Genomic DNA, 25,125 nt, shown 5'->3' on the forward strand with positions numbered 1-25,125 from the left:
GCACAGGGAATAGAATTAAAATACTTAGTATTCAAATTTGATTGAAATCGGTTAAGATTTCTATATAGCTTCCATATACATGCTTTTCCGATTTGAGCAAAAATGACCAAAATACCCACATGTTCCTTATAAAATCGCCACTGCTAAGTCGAAAACTTGTAAAAGTGACTCAAATTTTCCTTTATTCCTTTATACATATCTATCGACTGATAAATAACAAATACACTTTTGCCAAGTTGCCTCAAAATTGGTTCAGATTAAAATGTTTACCATATTTTTTTACTAACATAGTGGACCATCCCAGGGCATTAGCCGACTTAAATTTTAAGTCTATAAATTACAAATTTTGTTCAGATGGAGTCAGATTTAAATGTATGTATTTGGGACAAAAACCTTTACCCAACACATTTGTCGGATTTGATATAGTATCGAAAATGTGGATTTACAAAGTGGTGCAGGGTATAATATAATCGGCCCCGCCCTACTTTAGACTTTCCTTAGTTGTTTGGTTTCAAATAGGTTGAAAACAGAGTAACAAAATAGTACAAATTATTTTTTTTTAAAAAATGCTAAATTTTGTTTTTTTTTTTTTAATTCGTTTTTTTTAAATTTTGTTGAAAAAGATGCTAAATCCAATCTAGCAAAATTGCGATTGTTTTACAATATTTGAGGTCAAACGTTCCAAACTTAATTGATCATGTTTTTTTTCAAATTCAATTAAAATTTTAATTACAAAATATTGGTGATACTAAATGGGGAGACATTTCCAGGTGCGATACATTCCCAATTAGGTTGGGATACATTCGGAAATAAATTGGGATACATTCCCAATTAAGTGGTGATCAATTTACACCTATGTTGCAATAAGTAGGGATACATCCACGGTTGCCACTCGTGCCAAAAATAATCTATCAAAATTTGAAGAAAATTTTACCAAAACTGTACCAAATTAAAAAAAAAAATCTTGTTGACTAAAATTTTGTGGTTAGTATAAAAAAATCATTAATTCGAAAGAAATGTTTTATATTAAATTTATAGAAAATTTTTTTAAAATTTTATTTCTATAGAAAATATTTTCAAAATTTTAATTCTATAGAAAAAATTTTCAAAATTTCATTTCTCTAGAAATGAAATTTTGAAAATATTATTTCGAAAGAAAATTTCGTCAAATTTTAATTTCTATAGAAAATTTCGTCAAAATTTTATTTTTGATATAGAAAATAAGAAATTTTTTGATATATAAAATATACAATTTTGTCAAAAATTTTATTTCTATAGAATATTGTCTCAAAATTTTATTTCTATAGAAAAATTTCTCAAAATTTAATTTCTATGCTATCAAAATTTTATTTTTATCGAAATTTTTTACAAAATTATATTTCTAAAGAAAATTTTGTCCAAATTTTAGTTCAATAAAAAACTTTGTTCAAATTTTATTTCTATTCAAAATTTTTGTTCTATACAACATTTTCTCAAAATTTTATTTCTATAAAAAATTTTATCAAAATTTTATTTCTATAGAAAATTTTGTAAAAATTTTATTTCTATAGAAAATTTTCTAAAAATTTTACTTCTTTTTTTCAAAATTTTATTTCTGTAGAAAATTTTGTCACAATTTTATTTCTGTAGAAAAATTTTCAAAAATTTTATTTCTAAAGAAAATTGTTGTCAAAAATTCAATTAAACGTTTAATCAAAAAGAATTGGTGATATTTCTACATCTAAATTGGGATACATTTAGAATTAAGTTGAGATACATCTAGGCTAGGATACATTTCAATAGAATATTTCTTACAATATATTTCCATTTAAGTCCGGATATATTCCCAACTATATTGTGGTAGATTACCAAATAATGTTTTATATTGAGTTTATAGAAGATTTGCTGAAACTTTTATTTCAATAGAAAAATTTTGTCAAATTTTTATTTCTATAGAAACATTTATAAAATTTGTATTTCTTTAGAAAATTTTCTCAAAAATTATTTTTCTATAGAAAATTTGCATATTTTTGTTTCCACAGAAAATGTATGCAAAATTTTATTTCTATAGAAAATTTTGTCAAAATATTATTTCTGTAGAAAAATTTTCAAAACTTTATTGCTATAGAAAATTTTGTCAAACTTTTATTTCTATAGATACTTTTGTCAAAATTTTACATCTATAAAAAATATTGTTAAAATTTTATTTCTATAAAAAATTTTGTCAAAATTTTATTTCTATAGAAAATTTTGTCAAAATTTTATTTCTATAGTAACTTTTGTCAAAATTTTATTTCTATAGTAACTTTTGTCAAAATTTTATATCTGTATTAATTTATTCTATTTCTATAGACAATTTTGTCAAAATTTTATTTCTAGAGGAAATTTTGTCAAAAGTTTATTTCTAGAGAAAATTTTGTCAAGATTTTATTTCTAGAAAAAATTTTGTCAATATTTTATTTCTACAGAAAATTTTGCCAAAATATTATATCTATAGAACATATAGTCAAAATTTTATTTATATAAAAAATCTTGTCAAAATTTTATTTCTATAAAAAATTTTGTCAAAATTGGATTTCTGTAGAAAATTTTGTCACTATAGAAAATTTTATTTCTAGAGAAAATTTTGTCAAAATTTTATTTCTGTAGAAAATTTTGTCAAAATTTTATTTCTATAGAAAATGTTGTCAAAATTATATTTCTATTTGTAAATATTTTTTTTATAGAAAATTTTGTCAAAATTTTATTTCCATAGCAAATTGTGTCAAAATTTTATTTCTATAGAAAATTTTGTCAACATTTTATTTCTAAAGATAAAGTTTTATTTCTATAACAAATATTGTAAACATTTTATTTCTATTAAAAATTTTCTCAAAATTTTATTTCTATAGAAAATTTTGTCAAAATTTTATTTCTATAGAAAATTTTGTCAAAATTTTATTTCTATAGCTAATTTTGTCAAAATTTTATTTCTACAGAAAATCTTGTCAAATTTTTATTTCTTTAGAAAATTTTGTCTAAATTTTACACTATAGAAAATTTTGTCAAAACTTTATTATTTTTATTTCTAAAGAAAATTTTGTCAAATTTTTATTTCTATCGAAAATATTCTCAAAAATTTCATGTCTTTAGAAAATTTTTGCAAAATTGTATTTCTATAAGAACTTTTGTCAAAGTCTTATTCCTATAGAAAAATTTGCCAAAATTTTATTTCTAAAAAGTTTTTTTTTGCAAAATTTTATTTCTATAGAAAATCTTGTCAAAATTTTATTTCTATAGGAAATTTTGTCAAAAATTTTATTCCTATAGGAAATTTTGTCAAAAATTTTTTTCTACAGAAAGTTTTGTAAAAATTTATTTTTCTATAGAAAAGTTTTGCAAAATTTTGTTTTTATAGAAAATTTTTTGCAAAATTTTATTTCTATAGAAAATGTTTACAAAATTTTATTTCTATAAAAAATTTTGTCAAAATCTTATTCCTATACCAACATTTTTTCAATTTAGTTGGGTATGAATACCATTTTTGGTAGAATTCTACCAATTCTACCGGGGATACAATCCCAATTAAGTGGGGGTTCACATTCAAGTTGGAATACAATCCAAACAAAGTTGGGGTATATCTCCAACTAAGTTAGGATACATCCCCAATTATATTGGGATACATCGCCACCTAAATTGGGATACGCCCACAACTAAGTTAGGTCACATCCCCAATTGATTTGGGAAACATTCCGAACTAAGATGAGATTCATCCGCAATTAAATCGGGATTCACCCCAACTAAATTACAATACATTTCGTAAATAAGTTAATATACATTGGTCACCCTTTCCATCTAAGTTACTAGACGTAGGGGAATTTTCTAAATAATTTAGTAGACATAGTAAAAATATTTCCAAATTTTAGATTTTTTTTTTCAAATCTACAAGACTTCATAAACCAATTATTCCTTACATTGATGTCCATTGACATTTAATTGCTTTATTTACAATAATTTATCATACTCATTAATTCCACTGGAATTTGGCTCTTTTATCTATTTCACCAAAATATATAGAAAATAAAGCAAATGGGACTAACGTCAATTGCTTTGGCAATAGGTTTTATTGGCCAATGTGCTAACGTTTGTCAAATGATTTCTCAAAACAAAATAAACAGCATCATTTCTTCAACTCAAGAGCGGTGGCAATTTGAGTGGCAAGAAAAAACCAAATGGATAGATTGGACACATTAATTGGATAAAAAGCCAAAAGTTAAGCACTTGGAAAAGCAATACTAAGTTGATACATTACAATATTAGGGTGGAATGAAAAGCTAAAATGTATATGGTTTACATTTTAAAATACCATTTAATAGACCCGTCATTCTGGGTCCATTTTTATAAATCCCGGGATTCGGGGTTTCAAAATATAGAATCCCGGGATCCCGGAATTTTCCGAGATGTTTTCGGGATCCCGACATTTTCGGGATTCTTTAAATGCATCGCCAAAAAATTGTTGTACATACATTAAACCAATTTAATTTAATTCGATTTTTTAACAAAAAAAAAAGAACATAACATAAGAGTAAACTAAACTCAAATTGGTATCATATTTAACAAAACAAGTCCAACTAAACAATATGAAAAAAAGAAAAACAAAATTTATGAAAAAAATTAATTAAAAAGCAATTTCATATCGCTATCTTACTCAACAAAACATTTGATCATATTTGGTATATTTTCGTACATTTGTGTTAATGATTTTGTACTTCAGGCATCCCAATTTTTATCAGATAAACGCGATCGTGGCATATCGTTGTTTTATCATTACTTTTTATTTTATGTTGCACGAATTCCATTTCACATGAATTCATTGTTCTATGAAATCTAAGGGTCATTTGCATATACAGGTTAATCCAAAAACATTTATGTTTCTCGTTCCACCCTTATATTCAGCGCCTTATACAAAAGCACTTGTCTAATTGCAATTCCATGTGATTTGCCTTTTTTTCACAATGAACGCACTTAAAGCTGACAAATGTTATTTTACGTTTTTACTACCCGGCCGATTGGTGGCTGTTGTTATTGTGGCTTTAATATACATACAGGTTTGTCCGTCCTTTTGTGTTTGTCGGCTTTTGTTTATTTTTTATTTTTGGTTTTTTTTGTGTTTTCAAATTGCAAATAATTTGAATGAGAATTTTTGTTTTTTGTTTTACTACAAAACCTATAGCAATCATGGGACCCCTTTCTTTACTTCTTACTCCTCTTTAAATTCCAGTTTCCAATTTATTGTGAATTGCATTTTTGTTTGAGATGTTTACTTTTGACATTTGATTGATGTTTCGAATCGAAACTGCGTAATAGCAGTAGAAAATTTTACTATTTTCAGTGTAATTATCCAATGAAATCTATTATGCATTATACGATTTTGTTTTCTAGAAAAAAAAAACTTCAAAACATTTTGATATGACTCAAGTAATGGCAAATTGATGAAAAATTAGAGACTTTTCAAGTGTACACCTATTCTGACATCTTCAATTTTAACACAAGTAATTTTTTGGAAATTACAAAGTTTAAGTGGATAATTTGATGCATTTTTTAAGAAAAGAACTATTGTATAACTTTTAATTAAAATTTTTGTTTTATTTTATTGCAGGTATGTTTGCAATGTTAACGTATTGTTGGTAGAATACGTATGTAAGTATGGACAGAAATATAAAAAAATTCTTTATTAGGCATTCTTAACCTCAAAGTGGAAACGAGCAGAGTATGGAGTATTTTATATTAGGGCCTAAAAAACAAGGAATTTACCAATCTAAGAAAGATTTTTTACTGTTTGGTAAATTGAGAGAATTCTTGAGGTTTTTGTAGATTTTGCAACACATTAATTTCCAACTAATTTTTATTTTCTATAGAAATAAAAATTTGTAAAAATTTTCTATAGAAATAACATCTTGAGAAAAATTTCTATAGAAATAAAATTTTTATAAAATTGTCTATTAACATAAACATTTTATAACATTTTCTAAAGAAATAAAATGTTAACAAATTTTTCTATATAAAAAAAATTTTAGCAAAATTTTCTACGGAAATAATTTTTTTGAAAAAATTTTCTATCGAAATAAAATTTTCACAAAATTTTTTATCGAAATAGAATTTTGACAAAATTTTCTATCGAAATAGATTTTTAACTAATTTTTCTATAGCAAGAGAATTTTAAATAAATGTCAATAGATTTTTTTTTTTTTGAAAGAAAAAGATCGAATAAAACACCAAAAAACAAAACGAAATAGAATTTTGACAAAATTTTCTATCGAAAGAAACATTTTGAGAAAATTTTCTATAGAAATAAAATTTTGACACAATTTTCCATCGAAAAAAAACATTTTGAGAAAATTTTCTATAGAAATAAAATTTTAACACAATTTTTTATAGAAACACAATTTTCTATAGGAGTCAAAATTTTCTATTGAATTAAAATTTTGTAAAAAATTTTTATAGAAATATTTGGACAAAATTTTCTATAGAAACAAAATTTTCTATAGAAATACAATTTTGAAAAAATGTTGACAAAATTCTCTATAGAAACAACATTATGAATAAAATTTCTATAGAAATAAAATTTTAACAAAATTTTCTACAGAAATAGAATTTTGACACATTTTTTTACAGAAATAAAATTTTGACAAAATTTTCTATAGAAATAAAATTTTAGGAAATTTTCTTTAGAAATTAAATTTTTCAGAAAATTTTCTTTAGAAATAAAGTTTTGAGAAAATATCCTTAGAAATAAAATTTTGAGAAAATTTTCGATATAAATAAAATGTTTACAATATTTTCGATAGAAATAAAATTTTAATAAAAATATATATGTAGAAATAAAATTTTTACAACATTTTCTATAGTTTTTTTATTGAAAGAAAAAGATCGAATAAAACACAAAAAAACAAAAAGAAATAGAATTTTGACAAAATTTTCTGTCGACAAAAACATTTTGAGAAAATTTTCTATAGAAATAAAATTTTGACAAAATTTTCTATTGAAAAAACATTTTGAGAAAATTTTCCATAGAAATAAAATTTTAACACAATTTTTTATAGAAACACAATTTTCGATAAGAGTCAAAATTTTCTATTCAATTAAAATTTTGTAAAAATTGTTTATAGAAATATTTGGACAAAATTTTCTATAGAAACAAAATTATGAATAAAGTTTCTATAGAAATAAAATTTTAACAAAATTTTCTACAGAAATAGGATTTTGACAAAATTTTTTACAGAAATAACATTTTGACAAAATTTTTATAGAAATAAAATTTCAGGAAATTTTCTTTAGAAATTAAATTTTTCAGAAAATTTTCTTTAGAAATAAAGTTTTGAGAAATTATCCTTAGAAATAAAATTTTGAGAAAATTTTCTTTAGAAAAAAAATTAATTAAAAAAAAATTTAAAAAAAAAATTCGATATAAATAAAACTTTTACAAAATTTTCGATAGAAATAAAACTTTAATAAAAAAATCTGTAGAAATAAAATTTTATTATAAATATTTTTATTATAAAATTTTATTATATTATAAAAATAAACAAAATTATATTTCTATAGAAAATTTTGTCAAAATTTTATTTCTATAGAAAATTTTGTCAAAATTTTATTTCTGTAGAAAATTTTGTCAAAATTTTATTTCTCTAGAAAATTTTGCAATAATTTTATTTCTATAGAAAATTTTATTAAAATTTTATTTCTATCGAAAATTTTGTCAAAATTTTTTTTACCTTAGTCAATTTTACAAAAATGTATGTATGTAGAAATAAAATTTTATTATACAAATAAACAAAATTATATTTCTATAGAAAATTTTGCCATCATTTTATTTCTATAGAAAATGTTGCAAAAATTTTATTTCTATAGAAGATTTTATTAAAATTTTATTTCTATAGAAAATTTTATTAACATTTTATTTCTATTGAAAATTTTTCCAAAATTTTATTTCTTTAGACAATTTTGCAAAAATGTTCTAATACAAGTTTGCAAAAATTTCCTATAGAAATAAAATTTTGACAAAATTTTCTATAGAAACAAAATTTTAATAAAATTTTCTATAGAAATAAAATTTTAATAAAATTTTCTATGGAAATAAAATTTTAATAAAATTTTCTATAGAAATAAAATTTTAGCAAAATTTTCTATAGAAATAAAATTATGGCAAAATGATCTATAGAAATATAATTTTGTTTCTTTTTATAATAAAAGTTTATTTCTACATACATACATTTTTGCAAAATTTCCTACAGAAATAAAATTATGACAAAATTTTCTATAGAAACAAAATTTTGTGTAGAAATGAAATTATGGCAAATTTTTCTATAGAAATAAAATTTTGAAAAATTTTTGACAAAATTGTATATAGGAACAAAATTATGACAAAATTTTCTTTAGGAATAAAATTTGGACAAAATTTTTCTATACACACAGAAAAAAGTGAACTGTTTTATAGCAAGAATGAACTATTATGTACGAAAATTTAACTAAATTGTATTCCAGATTTTGAGATTTAAACAAAGTGTTGTTAAAAACAGGAATATTTAATGCCCGTGTGATCTTTTTAACTAAAACTCACGAAATTACACCCTCTCATAGAAGAACAAATAAACTTAAATTAAGGAACAAAATTGGCGCAAAATCATGACCATTTTAACCATACTAAAGTTCATTCTTACTATTTTAGAGAATCGTACGAAAATTTTCTTTTGCGTTAGTTCATATTGAACTTATGTATACGGTCATTGAACTTTATAAATGTTTGTAACAAACTTAACAAAAGGAAAATTTCATTGAATTGTGGAAAATTTCGAGAAAAATAATAAAATTTAACTACCAACAAATAATTTTCTTGCACTAAAATAAGTTAAAATTAGCGTTAGTTTCACTACGGAATTTTTTTCAGTCTAGAAATAAAATTTTGACAAAATTTTCTATACAAATAAAATTATGACAAAATTTTCTATAGAAATAAAATTTTGACAAAATTTTCTATAGAAGTAAAATTTTGACAAAATTTCAATAAAAATAAAATATTGGCAAATTTTTTTTATAGAAATAAAATTGTGCAGTTTATAGGGCTTTGCCCAAATAAATTTGATTAACATTCGTTTCCTCTGTTGGTTAAGCTATTCTTGTAGTTTAGTCAACACAATGGTTTTAAGCTGAGATCAAAACAACTATTATGATTGAAGAACAAACCAACAATAAAAAACAAAACGAAATAAAATTTTGACAAAATTTTCTATAGAATTGAAATTTTATAAAATTTTTTATAAAAATAAAATGTTGACAAAAATTTTAAAAAATTTTTCTGTATAAATTAAATTTTTCTTAAATTTTAGAAATTTTGTACAGAAATAAAATTTTGACAAAATTTTCTATAGAAATAAAATTTTGACAAAATTTTCTATAGAAGTAAAATTTTGACAACATTTTCTATAGAAGTAAAATTTTGACAAAATTTTCTATATAAATAAAACTATGAAAAAAAGTTCTATTCAAATAAAGTTTTGAGAAATATTTCTATAAAAAAAAATTTGACAAAATTTATAGAATATAGAATTGAAATTTTATAAAAATAAAATGTTGACAAATAAAATTTTTACAAAATTTTCTATGGAAAAAAATTTGAAAATTTTTTCTGTATAAATTAAATTTTTCCAATATTTTAGAAATTTTGTATAGAAATAAAATTTTGACAAAATATTCTATATAAACAAAATTATAAAAAAAATTTCTATTCAAATAAAGTTTTGAGAAATATTTCTATAGAAGTAAATTTTTGACAAAATTTTGTAAATATTTTCCATAGAAAAAAATTTGATAAAATATTCTATAGATATACAATTTTGACAAAATTTTCTATAGCAATAAAATTTTGCAAATATTTTCTATAGAAAAAAATTTGAAAAAATTTGCTATATAAATAAAAGTTTGAGAAAATTTTCTATAGAAATAAAATGTTAACAAAATTTTCTATAGAAATAACATTTTGACAAAATTTTCTATATAAATAAAATTATGAAAAAAAATTTTCTAGAGAAATATATAGAATATAGAATTTAAATTTTATAAAAATAAAATGTTGACAAATAAAATTTTTACAAAATTTTCTATGGAAAAAAATTTTGAAAATTTTTTCTGTATAAATTAAATTTTTCCAATATTTTAGAAATTTTGTATAGAAATAAAATTTTGACAAAATATTCTATATAAACAAAATTATGAAAAAAATTTATATTCAAATAAAGTTTTGGGAAATGTTTCTATAGAAATAAAATTTTGACAACATTTTGTAAATATTTTCCATAGAAATATAATTTTATAAACTGTTCTATAGAAATAAAATTTTGATAAAATGTTCTATACAAATAAAATTTTGACAAACTTTTGCAAATATTTTCTATAGAAATAAAATTTGAAAAAATTTGCTATATAAATAAAAGTTTGAGAAAATTTTCAATAGAAATAAAATTTTAACAAAATGTTCTATAGAAAAAAAATTTTTTGAATAATTCCCTATAGAAATAAAATTTTGACAAATTTTTATATAGAAATAAAATGTTGTCAAATTTTTCTATAGAAATAAAATTTTGTCAAATTTTTCTATAGAAATAAAATTTTGTCAAATTTTTCTATAGAAATAAAATTTTCTCTAAATTTTCTATAGAAATAAAATTTCGTCAATATTTTCTATAGAAATAAAATTTTGTCAAAATTTTCTATAGAATGATAGCTTTGTTATACCTCATAAATGTTATGGAGTTTTTTTTTTGTGAAACTAGTTTATCAAATTTTATGACATTTTGATGGGGGGACGATTACTTGCTCTTTGGCAACATTTTGTTGTAAGCAGTCTTATTTGCCATAGAAGCAGGACATGCATACACAGAAAAAAATTTCAGGAAAATTTTTCCAATTAAAATTTTAATTGAGTTTTAAAAAATATTCAATTAAAAATTTAATTGAATCTACAAATTTTTTAATTGAAATAAAAATCAATCACACAAATTAATAGTATCAATTAAATTTTTAATTGGATCAATTAATTTTTTAATTGACTGTCAATTAATTTTTTAATTGATACTATCATTTCTGTGATTGAAGACATTTCAATTAAAAAATTAATTGGATCAATTAATTTCGTGATTGAATCAGAAAAAAAATTTTTTGTGTGTACATAGTAATAACCCAAATAAATCAAACACCTACCGGTAAAAATTAACACAACGATTCTAGATCATTCGGTAACCTAAAAAAGAACCTGTCAGGGGATGTAGATTTCTCCACTGGCATCATTCACACACATAAAACAGTAACCGTCAAGAGGCAAGATTGAGGCTATGCTAAGAAAATCGCTTGCCCCATTGTAATGTAAACACATTCCAATCTGCAACAACATTCTGGCCAATAACCATAAAGCTTGAGGAAATCTATGCACAAAAAAAATAACCTACCTAAATCGGTATTACCAAATTAATGTGGAAGAGGATGGAATCGGTGGTGGTGGTGATGGTGGTGGGCAAACATCAATATTGCGTAAAAGCCATTTTCATAGACCAAGATACTAAGCACTATGTAATACCAGGTACCATAAATATCAACTGAACCAATCAAGCAAGTACGAGTATTTGCAGTTGCATTGGCCAAAATCTTAAGAGGGAATTCAATAGATTTTTTTTGATTTCATATTTGTTTCTTTCTTTTTTTAGAAAAAAAAAAAACAAATGGGATTTTGTTACAAGCAACACTTGACTAAACTTCCAGCTAAATTCCATCTCTAAAGTTCTAAATTTTTATTTTGTATTGTGGAGTGCTCATAAAGCTGTGGTCAACCACCACTAACCACAAAATATTCAAGTATTAATGTCAGCTATCGAGTTTGTGTGTGGTTGTTTTATGCAGCCATATCATAGATAGCCAATGGACATCGACGCATTTTGTAAATCTTAACTAGCTTTTATTTTACAGAGTATCACTCAAATTGGGTAATTTGAGAGAGGTGATCGTGGAGGGGGAGAGGGTCTAAGTAAACAGCCATATGAATGGTCGGTCGTATGGTTTGGGCTAATATGTTGGATAGATGTTGCCATGTTTGGCATATTGCAATTTGGCACCATATGTGCTCAAGTGTGCTTACGTTTAATTTTAAATTGATGCTGTACGTTTCGTAGGTAACACTTGTCGCAAATCCTAATGAAGCCACAGTAGGTTTGAATAATTAATTTTTTTTTCTAAAAAATTAGAATTATTTTTAATTTAAAAATTAAAAAAAAAAAAATATTTCCAGTTTGAGCTTTTAGTTTAATTGAACACGCCACACTATGTTTGAGAGCAGAGAGAGAGGGTTGGCTTGTCGCAAACTGCAACTTTTGCGACATACGTTTACGACGGTATTACACTTATGTCGTAAAAGTCGTAAACCTAGTGTAGAAAACCTAAATTGGAATTAAAGAAACTGTGAATATTTTTTTTAATTTAATTTAGTTAAGCTTCTTTATTCTAAACTGTATTTATTCTAAACTGTACTAGATTTACATCTCTCATTCACAACTTCAAACTATTCTTGGTTTTCGTGGTCCATAATGTCCATCCAAGCTATAGTTGCATAAATAAATGACTTGCTACAATTTTGAAAATTTTTAATTAGTATGGAAATTGGCTCTAATAAGCCAAAAAGTGATTTGATAAAATTCTCTCTAAACAGCAATTCACTTATGTAAGACTTAAATAGTTGTTTTTCCTTCCAGTTTCTGCAGTAATTTGTGAAAGGTTGACCATGAGCGATTTCCGACCGTCACGTTTACTGCGCCATCGAGTAGTTTATAGTAATTTTGGCTTCGAATTGAAAAAGCTATATTCTCAAGTTTTTTTTTTAACTCGTTAATAATTCCTGACAATTGAAACTTCTTTGCATATATCATCATCTTGGATATCATTCGATTCCTATCTGAAGGGTCTAAAGTATTTGGAGTTTGCGACGTTTGCTACGACTTTGCGAAAGTTTGATACAGAGCATCTCTGTTTGAGAGTCTTGTTTTACATATTTTGTTACAAATTTGAATTTTTTGTAAATTATTATACCCTCCACCATACACTGAAAAAACAGTGAACCCACCAGGAAGAAAACTTTCGGTTAATTTTAGAAAATTTTGAATATTTATAGAAAATTTTAACTAAACAGTATTACAAACGTTGGCATCACGCCGATATCATAAAAATAAGTAAATATTTTTCGACAAATTCAAGAAAATTTATTAGACATAACTAAGTTTTTTCACTTGTTAAAGAAAATTTTGTAGTTTGAAGGAAAAAATTGGAGTTCAAAATTGCAAGAATGTCTTTAGTGACATACGAAGTTCATGATGGACGCCTTTTTGGTAAAATTTACAAATTTAAAGAAATTCTGAACTATTTTGTGGAATACACGAATTTAGTTAATATTTATGCTTCATTTGAGTATATTTTTTCCTCGGTTTTAGTTAATTTAACTAACGTAAACAAAAAATTATTAAAATAAAGGCAACTTTCTCCAAACATAATAATTCCATGAACTAAAATAAAGTAAACTTGGCTTTAGTGAAATAGAGAGTTCACTTTGTCATTCCGTTTGTAACACATCGAAATATTGCGCTAAGACCCCATAAAGTATATATATTCTGGGTCGTGGTGATATTCTGAGTCGATCTGAGCATGTCCGTCCGTCCGTCCGTCTGTTGAAATCACGTTAACTTCCGAACGAAACAAGCTATCGACTTGAAACTTGGCACAAGTAGTTGTTATTGATGTAGGTCGGATGGTATTGCAAATGGGCCATATCGGTCCACTTTTACGTATAGCCACCATATAAACGGACCCCCAAATTTGGCTTGCGATTGCTCTAAGAGAAGCAAATTTCATCCGATCCTGCTGAAATTTGGTACATGGTGTTAGTATATGGTCTCTAACAACCATGCAAAAATTATCCATATCGGTCCACTTTTACGTATAGCCCCCATATAAACGGACCCCCAAATTTGGCTTGCGATTGCTCTAAGAGAAGCAAATTTCATCCGATACGGCCGAAATTTCGTACATGGTGTTAGTATATGGTCTCTAACAACCATGCAGAAATTGGTCCATATCGGTCCATAATTACATATAGCCCCCATATAAACTGATCCCCAGATTTGACCTCCGGAGCCTCTAAGAGAAGCAAATTTCATCCGATCCGGCTGAAATTTGGTACATAGTGTTGGTATATGTTCTCTAATGACCATGCAAAAATTGATCCACATCGGCCCATAATTATATATAGCCCCATATAAACCGATCCCCAGATTTGACCTCCGGAGCCTCTTAGAAGAGCAAAAGTCATCCGATCCGATTTAAATTTGGTACGTGGAGTTAGTATATTGTCTCTAACAACCATGCCAAATTGGTCCATATCGGTCCATAATTATATATAGCCCCCATATAAGCCGATCCCCAGATTTGACCTCTGGAGCCTCTTAGAGGAGCAAAATTCATCCGATCCGATTTAAATTTGGTACGTGGAGTTAGTATATTGTCTCTAACAACCATGCCAAATTGGTCCATATCGGTCCATAATTATATATAGCCCCCATATAAGCCGATCCCCAGATTTGACCTCTGGAGCCTCTTAGAGGAACAAAATTCATCCGATCCGGTTGAAATTTGGTACCTGGTGTTAGTATATGGTCTCTAATAACCATGCAATAATTTGTCCATATCGGTCCATAATTATATATAGCCCCCATATAAACCGTTCCCCAGATTTGATCTCCGGAGCCTCTTAGAGGAGCAAAATTCATCCGATCCGGTTGAAATTTGCAACGTGGTGTTAGTATAAGGCCGCTAATAACCATGCCACAATTGGTCCGTATCGGCCTATAGTTATATATAGCCGATCCCCAATCACACACAAATTGGTCCATATCGGTTCATAATCATGGTTGCCGCTCGAGCCAAAAATAATCTACTAAAATTTTATTTTTATAGAAAATTTTGTCAAAATGTTATTTCTATAGAAAATTTTGTCAAAATTTTATTTCTATAGAAAATTTTTTCAAAATTTTATTTCTATAGAAAATTTTGTCAAAATTTTATTTCTATAAAAAATTTTTTCAAAATTTTATTTCTATAGAAAATTTTTTCCAAATTTTATTTCTATAGAAAATTTTTTCCAAATTTTACTTCTATAGAAAATGTTGTCAAAATTCAATCTTCAGTAGAAGTTTCTACGCAATCCATGGTGGAGGGTACATAAGCTTCGGCCTGGCCGAACTTACGGCCGTATTTACTTGTTTTTAAATTCAAAATTAATAAAAAAACAATATATCAAATTTGAACTTAATTTTAATTTAACACGGCACGTTATGTTGGAGAGTCTTATCAAAATTTTTAATTATTTTTAATTTCAATTAAATCAAAATATAGTAGTCAGGGTATAATAACTTTGATCTGCACCCAGAAAAAAGTGACCCCTTCTTTAAGTTAAAATGAACTCATTGTGAAGAAAGTTGAACTTCGTATAGCGCCAACGACATTTTTATTTGTTTGAACGATGTGATTTTCGTAGAAATTAGGTATAATGCATTCCATATATTAGTTAACATTTTCCTATATTTATGTACCACTATACTACAGAATGAAAAAATTTAACTGATTTGAATTCATATATGGAATGATTTTATTGAAATTTTTTCATTCATTTGGGCAAATCTTACATATTTGTGGTAAAACTTTTACTTCATAATTAGAACTGCTTACCTCCGTTTTTAAATACAATTTTATTTATTTATATAGGCAATTTTATCTTCAATAAAAGACAAGTTTTATATATATATTGAATATATTTATTAAGAATCAACAGTATCGACTGTCCTTGAAATATTAGTTTATTATTCCACTATTTCCAATTTCCATGTGATATTATCAACTGTAAAACGCACTTTTTCTTCTTCTTGTACTTTTCACTTTTAATAAGTTGCTGCCTAACGATTTTGTCCTCCTTTTACAATTTCAATACCTACAAATATAAAAAATCATAAACCATTTTTGATACAAAAGGTTAGAGTCACTGAATATTACCTGATAATTGAAGATTCCAAAATGAAGACAAATGAAATGAACATTGATAGATTTATTTTCAAGAAAAAGAACATTTTTCTCACTAATTTAAAATAACAAATATTTTATATATTTTATTTGTTATTTATTATATTATTTTACCATATTATTTTTTAACAATCTCTCCGTATGCCACAACAACGCGATTCCAACTAAAAAAACAACCCACGCGCAAACATATCGATTACACCCACGCGCAAACACATCGATTACGATGACAGGTATCGATTACAGGTAGAAAATAGAAATATAGGAAAATTTCCTATATTCTAACAAGTGTGTTTCCTTAAGTTTTGAAAGGATTGCATACTTCTTAGTACGAATGAACTAAAATATTTTTCTATGCCAAGTGTTGTTCGTATGTATGAAAAACTTTCTATTATAAAGGAAGTCGCAATTATCATTTTATAAGAAATTTTACTAATTTTGAGGAAACTTGGTTTTAGTTCGGATTTTGTTTATTTTTACGAATGCTTTGTTATCGGTGAATAAAATTTTCTTGTTCATTAGTAAATTCTTATACCCAGCGAAGAAAACAGTATGAGTAAAATTCCATGCCTTATTCTAGTTAATGAACTATTCCTAACTGCTTCCAGTTTAGGATATTTTTACTGAAACGAGTAAATTTTATTATTTCTCACAAAAATTTACCTTAATGGAAATAAAATGGATAAACTATATTGATGAAAAAATTTTCCTTTAGTTTCGAAGGCACTTTTTTCTGGGTGTGCCAAAAAAAATGTGCCTACCAGAAATATTGATTTTAGACCCCATAAAATATATACCGCTTGACTTAGAATCACCTCCTGATCGATCTAGCTCTTGGTGTCCGTCCGTCCGTTCATCTATTTGTTGTTCGCAATTATTAACCGATTTTGATGAAATTTGTTATGTGGCACTTTTTCGGCTCAAGGACGAACGCTATTGAATTTGGAAAAAATCAGATCAAATTTAGATATACCTTCAATATATATGTATCGCCCGATTTCGATAAATGGGGTCAGATTGCGCTCATTTACTAACCGAACGGCGTTAAAGTAATGCAATTGACTACCCTTTCAGTGTGCCAAATTTCATCGAAATCGGTTCCGATTTAAATATAGCTCCCATATATATGTATCGACCGATTTTTCTAAATTTGGCCACAAGTCCCTTATTTATCAACCGATCTGAGTCAAAGTTGGCCAAATCAAATTTTTTATAGCACATACTTTTTGGTGAAAAAATCATTGAAATCGGTTCTGATTTAGATATAGCTCTCATATATATGTATCGCCCGATTTTTCTAAATTTGGCCACAAGTCCCTTATTTATAAACCGATCTTACTCAAAGCTGCCCAAACCTAATCTTCTATAGTATTTAGTAGTATATGTGCAAAGAATCATCGAAATCGGTTCAGATTTAGATGTAGTTACCATATATATGCATTGCCCAATTTTCGATAATGTGGTCATATTAGCCTTATTTATTAACCGATCTTACAGAAATTTAGCACAAAGTAACTTTCTGTGGTACCTCCAAACCTGTAAAATATCATCCAAATCGGTTCAGATGTAGATATAGCTCCCATATATGTGCATCGCTCGATTTTCCCAAATTTTGGCCATAAGACACTTATTTATTAACTAATGTTACTCAAATTTCTAATATTGAAGTATTAGCCGATCATCTCTGTTCAGATTGTGATACAACTCCCATGAATATATACCCCTTAGTGTTCTTAAATATGGAAATGCCTATACCAATAATACCCCACAAACGGTCATGTATACTAATTCAATAGGGGTGGTTTATGGTATAATATAGTCGGCCCCGCCCGACTTTCTACTGTACTCACTTGTTAAATTTTCAATTTAATTTTAATTTAAAACGGCACTCTATGTTTGAGAGCTTTATCCTACATTTTTTCCTAGAAATTGGAATTATTTTTTAAATATTTTTAGTGTCAATATTTAAAAAGAAAATATTTCAATTTTGAACATAATTTTGAATTAACCGGCACACAATATTTGAGAGTCTTATCTTACATCTTTTCTTACAAATTTAAAATAAAATAATTTCAAAAGTAAAACTAAATATGTTTAGCCTTATCTCACATTTTTTCTTTCAAATTAGAATTATTTTTTAATTTCAAAATTAAAAAAAAACAAGTCTATACGGCCGTAAGTTCGGCCAGGCCGATTCTTATGTACCCTACACTTACTTGAGTTGTGGTAATACTATATATGATTATGGACCGATATGTACCAATTTTGGCATGGTTGTTAAAGACCACATACAAACACCACGTACCAAATTTCCACCGGATCAGATGAATTTTGCTTCTCCAAAAGGCTCCGGAGGTCAAATCTGGGAATCGGTTTACATGGGGGCTATATATAATTATGGTTCGAAATGGATCAATTTTTGCTTGGTTGTTAGAGACCATATACTAAGACCATGTACCAAATTTCAGTTGGATGGGATGAAATTTGCTTCTCTTAGAGGCTCCGCAAGTCAAATCTGGAGATCGGTTTATATGGGGGCTATATATAATTATGGACCGATATGGACCACTTTTTGCATGGTTGTTAGAGACCATATACTAACACCATGTACCAGCGTTGCCAGAATTGTTTCACCAAAAACCGCTAGATTTGCCCAAAAAATAGCTAAAAAATGCTAAAAAATAGCTAGAAAAAAAGCAAAATTTTTTTGTATCAAAAGTCACATTTTTGATTGAAATTTAACAAACTTAAATGCTTTATTTCACTTACAATGAATATTATTTTCATTTTAATTCCACTTCTGTGAGACTGTAACAATATCTAAGGCATATTAGCTCTGTTTGCGAAATCGATACATTTTGATTACTATCACAAATTTTTTACTGGAAGTCCTTCGTTTTGTGGGAGCTACCTGCCCAACACCTCTATTTTTTTTACTTGTTATTTTAAAATATTAAATGATCTAAGCATGCTTTGGATTTGGTAAAAAAATGATTTGTCATTTTTTTAAATAAAATTTTAGTTTGGATTTGAAATTGTGAAAAATTCGAAATACATTACTTTTATTTAAATTATAGAAAATACCTATAGTTTACATTTCGCAGTAAAAACATTTTCCTTTTCTTCAAAACGTGCTAACGCCAACTTAAATTTCCAAATTCAGACTCCTATTCAAGTAGAAATTATTGTATATATACGTTTTTAAAATAAAGTGTTGAAAAACATCTTCTATTTTTGAACGCTATTTTGGTTTGTGGTTAAGATGCAAAAACTCCTCACATTTAAAGACTATTTCATTAATTCTTCCTTCTTTCATGAAAACATACCCATTTTTAAGTTGAATCACTTAATTATAAGGACAAAACGACTTTATCGTCTTTTGGACAAGGAAAACAGTTTATATAAAAGAAATTCACAAATGCTATTATAACCAAAATTCGCGTTCGTATTTTAAGGAGACGACAATATTTTTTCAGTGCACAAAGCTATTCACATCTACTATTTTAATTTAGTAATATCGTAATAACTTTAGAATATTATAATAACATAAAAAGGATAAACGAGTCAAATGATAATATTCCCAATAATTTACTGACAGTTTATCTAACAAATTTGTATGGTAATAGTAGATTTAAAGTTTACGATAACGTTTATGTATATAATGAAAAAAACTTTACAACAAGGTGTATTTGCTACAAAAATGCCCGCATAATAGCTGGACTCATTATTAATGTTTCAACTGAGCTTTGAAATATGTGGAAACCCTTATACTTGCAGCAAGGCTTAGATAAAAACGCCGATTTATCCATATTTCAATAGAAACATGTCGAAAATAAAAAAAGCCAAAAATAGCTAAAAGGGTCATGAAAAAAAGCCAGAAAAAAAAGCTAAAAGCTAAATGCATTTTTTTCCCGCTAAACGTCTTCAAAAAAAGCCAAATCTAGCGGGAAAAAAGCTAAATTGGCAACGCTGCCATGTACCAAATTTCAGCCAGATCGGATGAAATATGCTTCTCTTAGAGGCTCCGCAAGCCAAATCTGGGGGTCTGTTTATATGGGGGCTATACGTAAAAGTGGTGCGATATGGTCCATTTGCAATACCATCCGACCTACATCAATAACAACTACTTGTGCCAAGATTCAAGTCGTTAACTTATTTCGTTCGGAAGTTAGCGTGAATTCAACAGACGGACGGACGGACGGACAAGCTGGATCGATTCAGAATTTCACCACGACCCAGAATGTAGATACTTTATCTCTTGGAGCAATATTTCGACGTGTTACAAACGGAATGACAAAGTTAATATGCCCCCCATCCTATGGTGGAGGGTAAAAAATATTTTGAATTTTATTTCAATTTAATATTACCCTTGGTTAATACATCATTTGCCATATGGCCATTTTTATTTACAAAACATTTTTTCTTATATCTTCTCCACTGTGCATTTTATGGTAGCAGGCTTGGCAAAATCTTTGCAATCGAAATTCCAAAATATTCCTTGGCTCATAGCGATGTATTTTTTTTTAATTTATAACCTGTTTCCAACTTCATTGCGTTTCGTCACTTTGACGTTGCGTCGTTGTGTTTTTCTTCTTTAAAATATTCATTTGGTATGTGTTAACATGTAACCGATTTTTTATGATTTTTGTTTTCATAAAAAAAAATATAGTTTCATATATTTTGTGTTGATGTATTGTTGCAACTTGTTTGATGTGACAGTTATGTAATTGCATTCATAAATTTGTTGATTTTTTATTGTAATCTGCATAAATAATAGCACGAGTTGGAGCATAGAACTGGAATGTTAAATCATAAAAAACAAATTGTTGCAAAAATTTGTATGTTTTAATGATTTTTAAAATAATATGTATTAATAATAATAATGATTAAAACAAAAGGTGCATTCGAAAAAAAGAAATGAATCATCTAGGGTGCTAAAGCCAATTTAACTATATTTTAGTTCATGGACTTATTATGTTTTGAGAAAGTTTTCTTGACTTTAATAATTTAACAGTTAGGTGAACTAAATTTAACCACAAATACTCACATCTTGAACTTCGTATTGCGCTAAAGCCCTTTTTGTAATTTTGTTCTAATTTTTTTTTTAACTATAAAATTTTATTTAAAAGGGAAAAAAATATTTATATTAAATAAATTTTCTTAAATTTTTCGAAAAATATTTACACACTAAAAAAATTTCGTGTGACTCAATCACGAAATTAATTGATCCAATTAATTTGTTAATGGAAATAATAGTATCAATTAAAAAACTAATTGAAAGCCAATAAAAAAATAATTTATCCAATTAAAAAAATTAAATGATACTATTAATTTTTGTGATTGATTTTTGTTTCAATAAAAATTTTGTTGAATCACTTCAATTTTTATTTGAATATTTTTAAAAAGTCAATTCAGTTTGTAATTGGAAAAATTTTCGGGAATTTTTTTCTGTGTACTTAGTTTGTGATATCGGTGTTTTTAATTTTCTAATATTAACATACATTTACCTTCACTTTTTTTAAGTGTAGTTTTATTATTTTATATTATAAGAAGAAAAAAATGTAATTAAACTCATATTTCTTAATATTGTAAATAAAAGGTGGAGTTCATTTTTAGTTTTTTGAATACTGAAGCAAGTTTATGGCCTCGTGGAAGTTTGACTGTAAGACGTTTGTTATTCTCTATCTTTCTTTTTAATCATAAAAAATTCTATATTTTTTGAGCTTCTGAAGTTAGATGGTATATAAATTATATAACAAAAAAAAAACAAAATATATTTCTTTGGCAAAATTATAAATCACCGCTTGTTCAGTAGCGCTAGTTAAGAATTGTTTGTTTCTTAAGTCGCTTGTCTTTTGTATTGTTTTTATTTGTTTAATAAAAGAATGGTGGTTTCATCCCTGATTAACTAGAATTGAAAATAGAAGTTTATTTCTTAAGTCTTTTGTTTTGAGTATCATTTATAATTTTTATTGACTATTCACATGATAGAGATGGTTATTCTATCATCATTTAATCATTCCTGATTAACTCACAAACGTTTGTTTCTTAAGTCTTTTGTTTATGGTGTCATTTAAAATTTTCTTTTAATATTGAAAATATAGTTGATAACGAACATAACCGTTTTGTTAATGTTGTCATTTCGAAATTACGCTTTCAATCATAATTGTTGCCTATTCAAATTACACAGATTCTAAAAAAATATTTATACAATAAAATTATCCTTAGAGAGAAAAAAAGCAGGAAATTTTTTCCAATTAAAGTTTTAATTGAGTTTTAAAAAATATTCAATTAAAAAATTAATTGATTCAAAAAAAAAAATTTTTATTGTAGTAAGAATCAATCACAGATATTAATAGTATCAACTAATATTTTAATTGGATCAATTAATTTTTTAATTGACTTTCAAATAATTGTTTAATTGATACTACCATATCACAGAAAATTTTCTGTAGAAATACAATTTTGACAACATTATCTATAGAAATAAAATTTTGGCCAAATTTTCTATAGAAAGAAAAAATTCACAAAATTTTCTATAGAAAAAAAATTTTTACAAATTTTTCTATAGAAATACACTTTTGACAAAATTTTCTATAGAAAATTCTGTAAAGGGTGATACGGTCAAAATTTGGTCAAGGGAAAACGCGTGTAAATCGGTGAAATCGTTTATTTAAAAAATCAAATTAAATTTCTTTTTCAAGTTCAATTAGTATAAAATTCAGGAAAAATATTCAGTTAGGCTTTCGCTTTTCCAAATCCGAATTGCCGGGCCTCACGCTTGACACCTGCCATCAGATTTTGTACAGCCACCTTATCCACCTTCTTCGCCGCAGAAAGCCAGTTTGCCTTGAATTGCTGCTCGTCCTTAGCAGTTTTTTTGGTCTTCTTTAGGTTCCGCTTGACAATAGGGAGGGTTCTTGTCCTTGGGAACCACCTGCACGTTGTTGGCGGCGTACCACTCCATGGCCTTTTTACCGTAATGGCAAGATGCCAAATCCGGCCAAAACAGTACAGAACAACCGTGTTTCTTCAGGAAAGGCAGCAGACGTTTATTCAAACACTCTTTCACGTAAATTTCTTGGTTGATAGTCGCGGAAGCTATGAAAATGCTGCTTTTCAAGCCACAGGTACAGATGGCTTGCCAAACCAGATATTTCTTTGCGAACTTTGACAGTTTTATGTGCTTGAAAATATCTGCTACCTTTCCCCTTCCTTTTGCCGTATAAAACTCCTGTCCCGGAAGCTGCTTGTAGTCGGCTTTGACGTAGGTTTCGTCGTCCATTACCACGAAGTCAAACTTCGTCAGCATCGTCGTGTACAGCCTCCGGGATCGCGCTTTGGCCGTCGTATTTTGTTTATCATCGCGATTTGGAGTCACTACCTTCTTGTAAGTCCGGCTCGTTTTTTGGCTCGATGCACGGTTGTAGACGATACACCCAGCTTATTTGCGGCATCTCGGAGAGAGAGGTCAGGGTTTCGCTTGAAACTACCGGCAACTCTCTTTGTCGCCTCAGCGGCTTCCGGTTTTCGATTTCTCCCCGATCCACACTTCCTGGCTGTCGACAAACGTTCCCCAAACACTTTAATTACATTTGTAACGGTTGATTTGGCAACTTTTAGCGATTTTGCCAGCTTTGCGTGCCAGTAGCTCGGATTTTCGCGATGCGCGAGTAAAATTTTGATGCTGCTCTTCTTGCTTGGACGGCATTTTGACAACTGAAGAGTGAATTCCAAAATCAAAATAGGAGCAACATTCTACACACACACACCTTCAAAATGAGGGGTGTTCAGGTTTTTTAAATGCAAAATTGAAAGAAATACGTCAAGTTTATATTGACTAAATTTTGACCGTATCACCCTTTAATTGAAGACATTTCAATTAAAATAAACAAGTATATACAGCAGTAAGTTCGGCCGGGCCGAACCATGAATGAAATGTAGTAGTTCCTTTGAAAATTTCAGGGGGGTTTGATGACAGATATTTTCTCAAGCAGATCAGTTCAACCAGTACGCTTCCCACAGATAAATGTAAAGATTTTACCTATGAAGTCTAGATCAGATTCTGAATTTATAAGAAACATTTTTTGTTTGAGTTTTAGAGGAATCGTAAGTAAACATCTCTTGTAAGTGTGCAAGAAAATGATGAAATAACGCCTTGAGTTAAAATCTAAAATTTGTAGATTTTCATCGCAATTATTTAAATGATTACGAGAAGTGAAATCTGGAAATTTTGTATTCAGTTTCAGTGCGCCTTCTATACCCTCAATAAGTAAAATCGGTCTTTATGGAGGACTTATTAAATGGACCGATAAAACTAAATCATATACACTTTGTTATGGGTCTAAAATGCCAGTATATTTTCAATTTGTGGCAAATCGGTTAAAAACAAAAATTTTTAGAAAACCTAGGATTTAAATCAGGAGTTCGGTGTAATGGGGGCTATACCAAAACATGGAAGGATACACACAGTATTCAGCACATTTAATTGTAGTTCTAGAATCTAAACCCCAAATCTGAGGTCCGGTTTATAAGGGGGCTATGTCAAAAACTCTACCGATACTCAATATATTCGGCACACCTCTTTATGGTCCTAGAATACCTCTAGATTTCCAAATACAGGCAAATTGGATAAAAACTACGGATTCTAGAAGCCCAAGAAGTAAAATCGGGAGATCGGTCTATATGGGGGCTATATCAAACCATGGACCGGTACTCACCATTTTCGACACACGTCTTTATGGTCCTAGAATACCTTTAGATTCCACATTTGAGGCAAATTGGATAAAAACTACGCATTCTAAAAGCCCAAGAAGTAAAATCGGGAGATCGGTCTATATGGGGGCTATATCAAAACATGGACCGGTACTCACCATTTTCAGCACACTACTTTATGGTCCTAGAATAACTCTAGATTTTCAACTTTAGGCAAATCGGATAGAAAATACACTTTCTAGACGCCTCTACATTTCCAATTTCAGAGAAATTGGATAAAAACTACGG

The 25,125-nt window shown here is 27.3% G+C and overlaps 1 protein-coding gene and 1 long non-coding RNA gene across 3 annotated transcripts in view; one reads left to right on the plus strand and one right to left on the minus strand.

Moving 5' to 3' along the window:
* Rhp (GTP-Rho-binding protein rhophilin) overlaps positions 1 to 25,125 on the plus strand; it is a 282,866-nt gene that overhangs the window by 112,348 nt on the left and 145,393 nt on the right. The gene's annotated exons all lie outside the window — the stretch shown is intronic.
* On the minus strand, positions 15,838 to 16,255 carry LOC142228214 (uncharacterized). The gene is made up of 2 exons (XR_012720097.1): positions 16,096 to 16,255; positions 15,838 to 16,033 (listed from the first exon to the last, which is right to left on the minus strand). It is a non-coding gene; the product is annotated as an uncharacterized LOC142228214 (long non-coding RNA).

This window comes from Haematobia irritans, chromosome 3 (genome assembly GCF_050003625.1).
Source record: "Haematobia irritans isolate KBUSLIRL chromosome 3, ASM5000362v1, whole genome shotgun sequence".
NCBI classification, from domain to species: Eukaryota; Metazoa; Arthropoda; class Insecta; order Diptera; family Muscidae; genus Haematobia; species Haematobia irritans.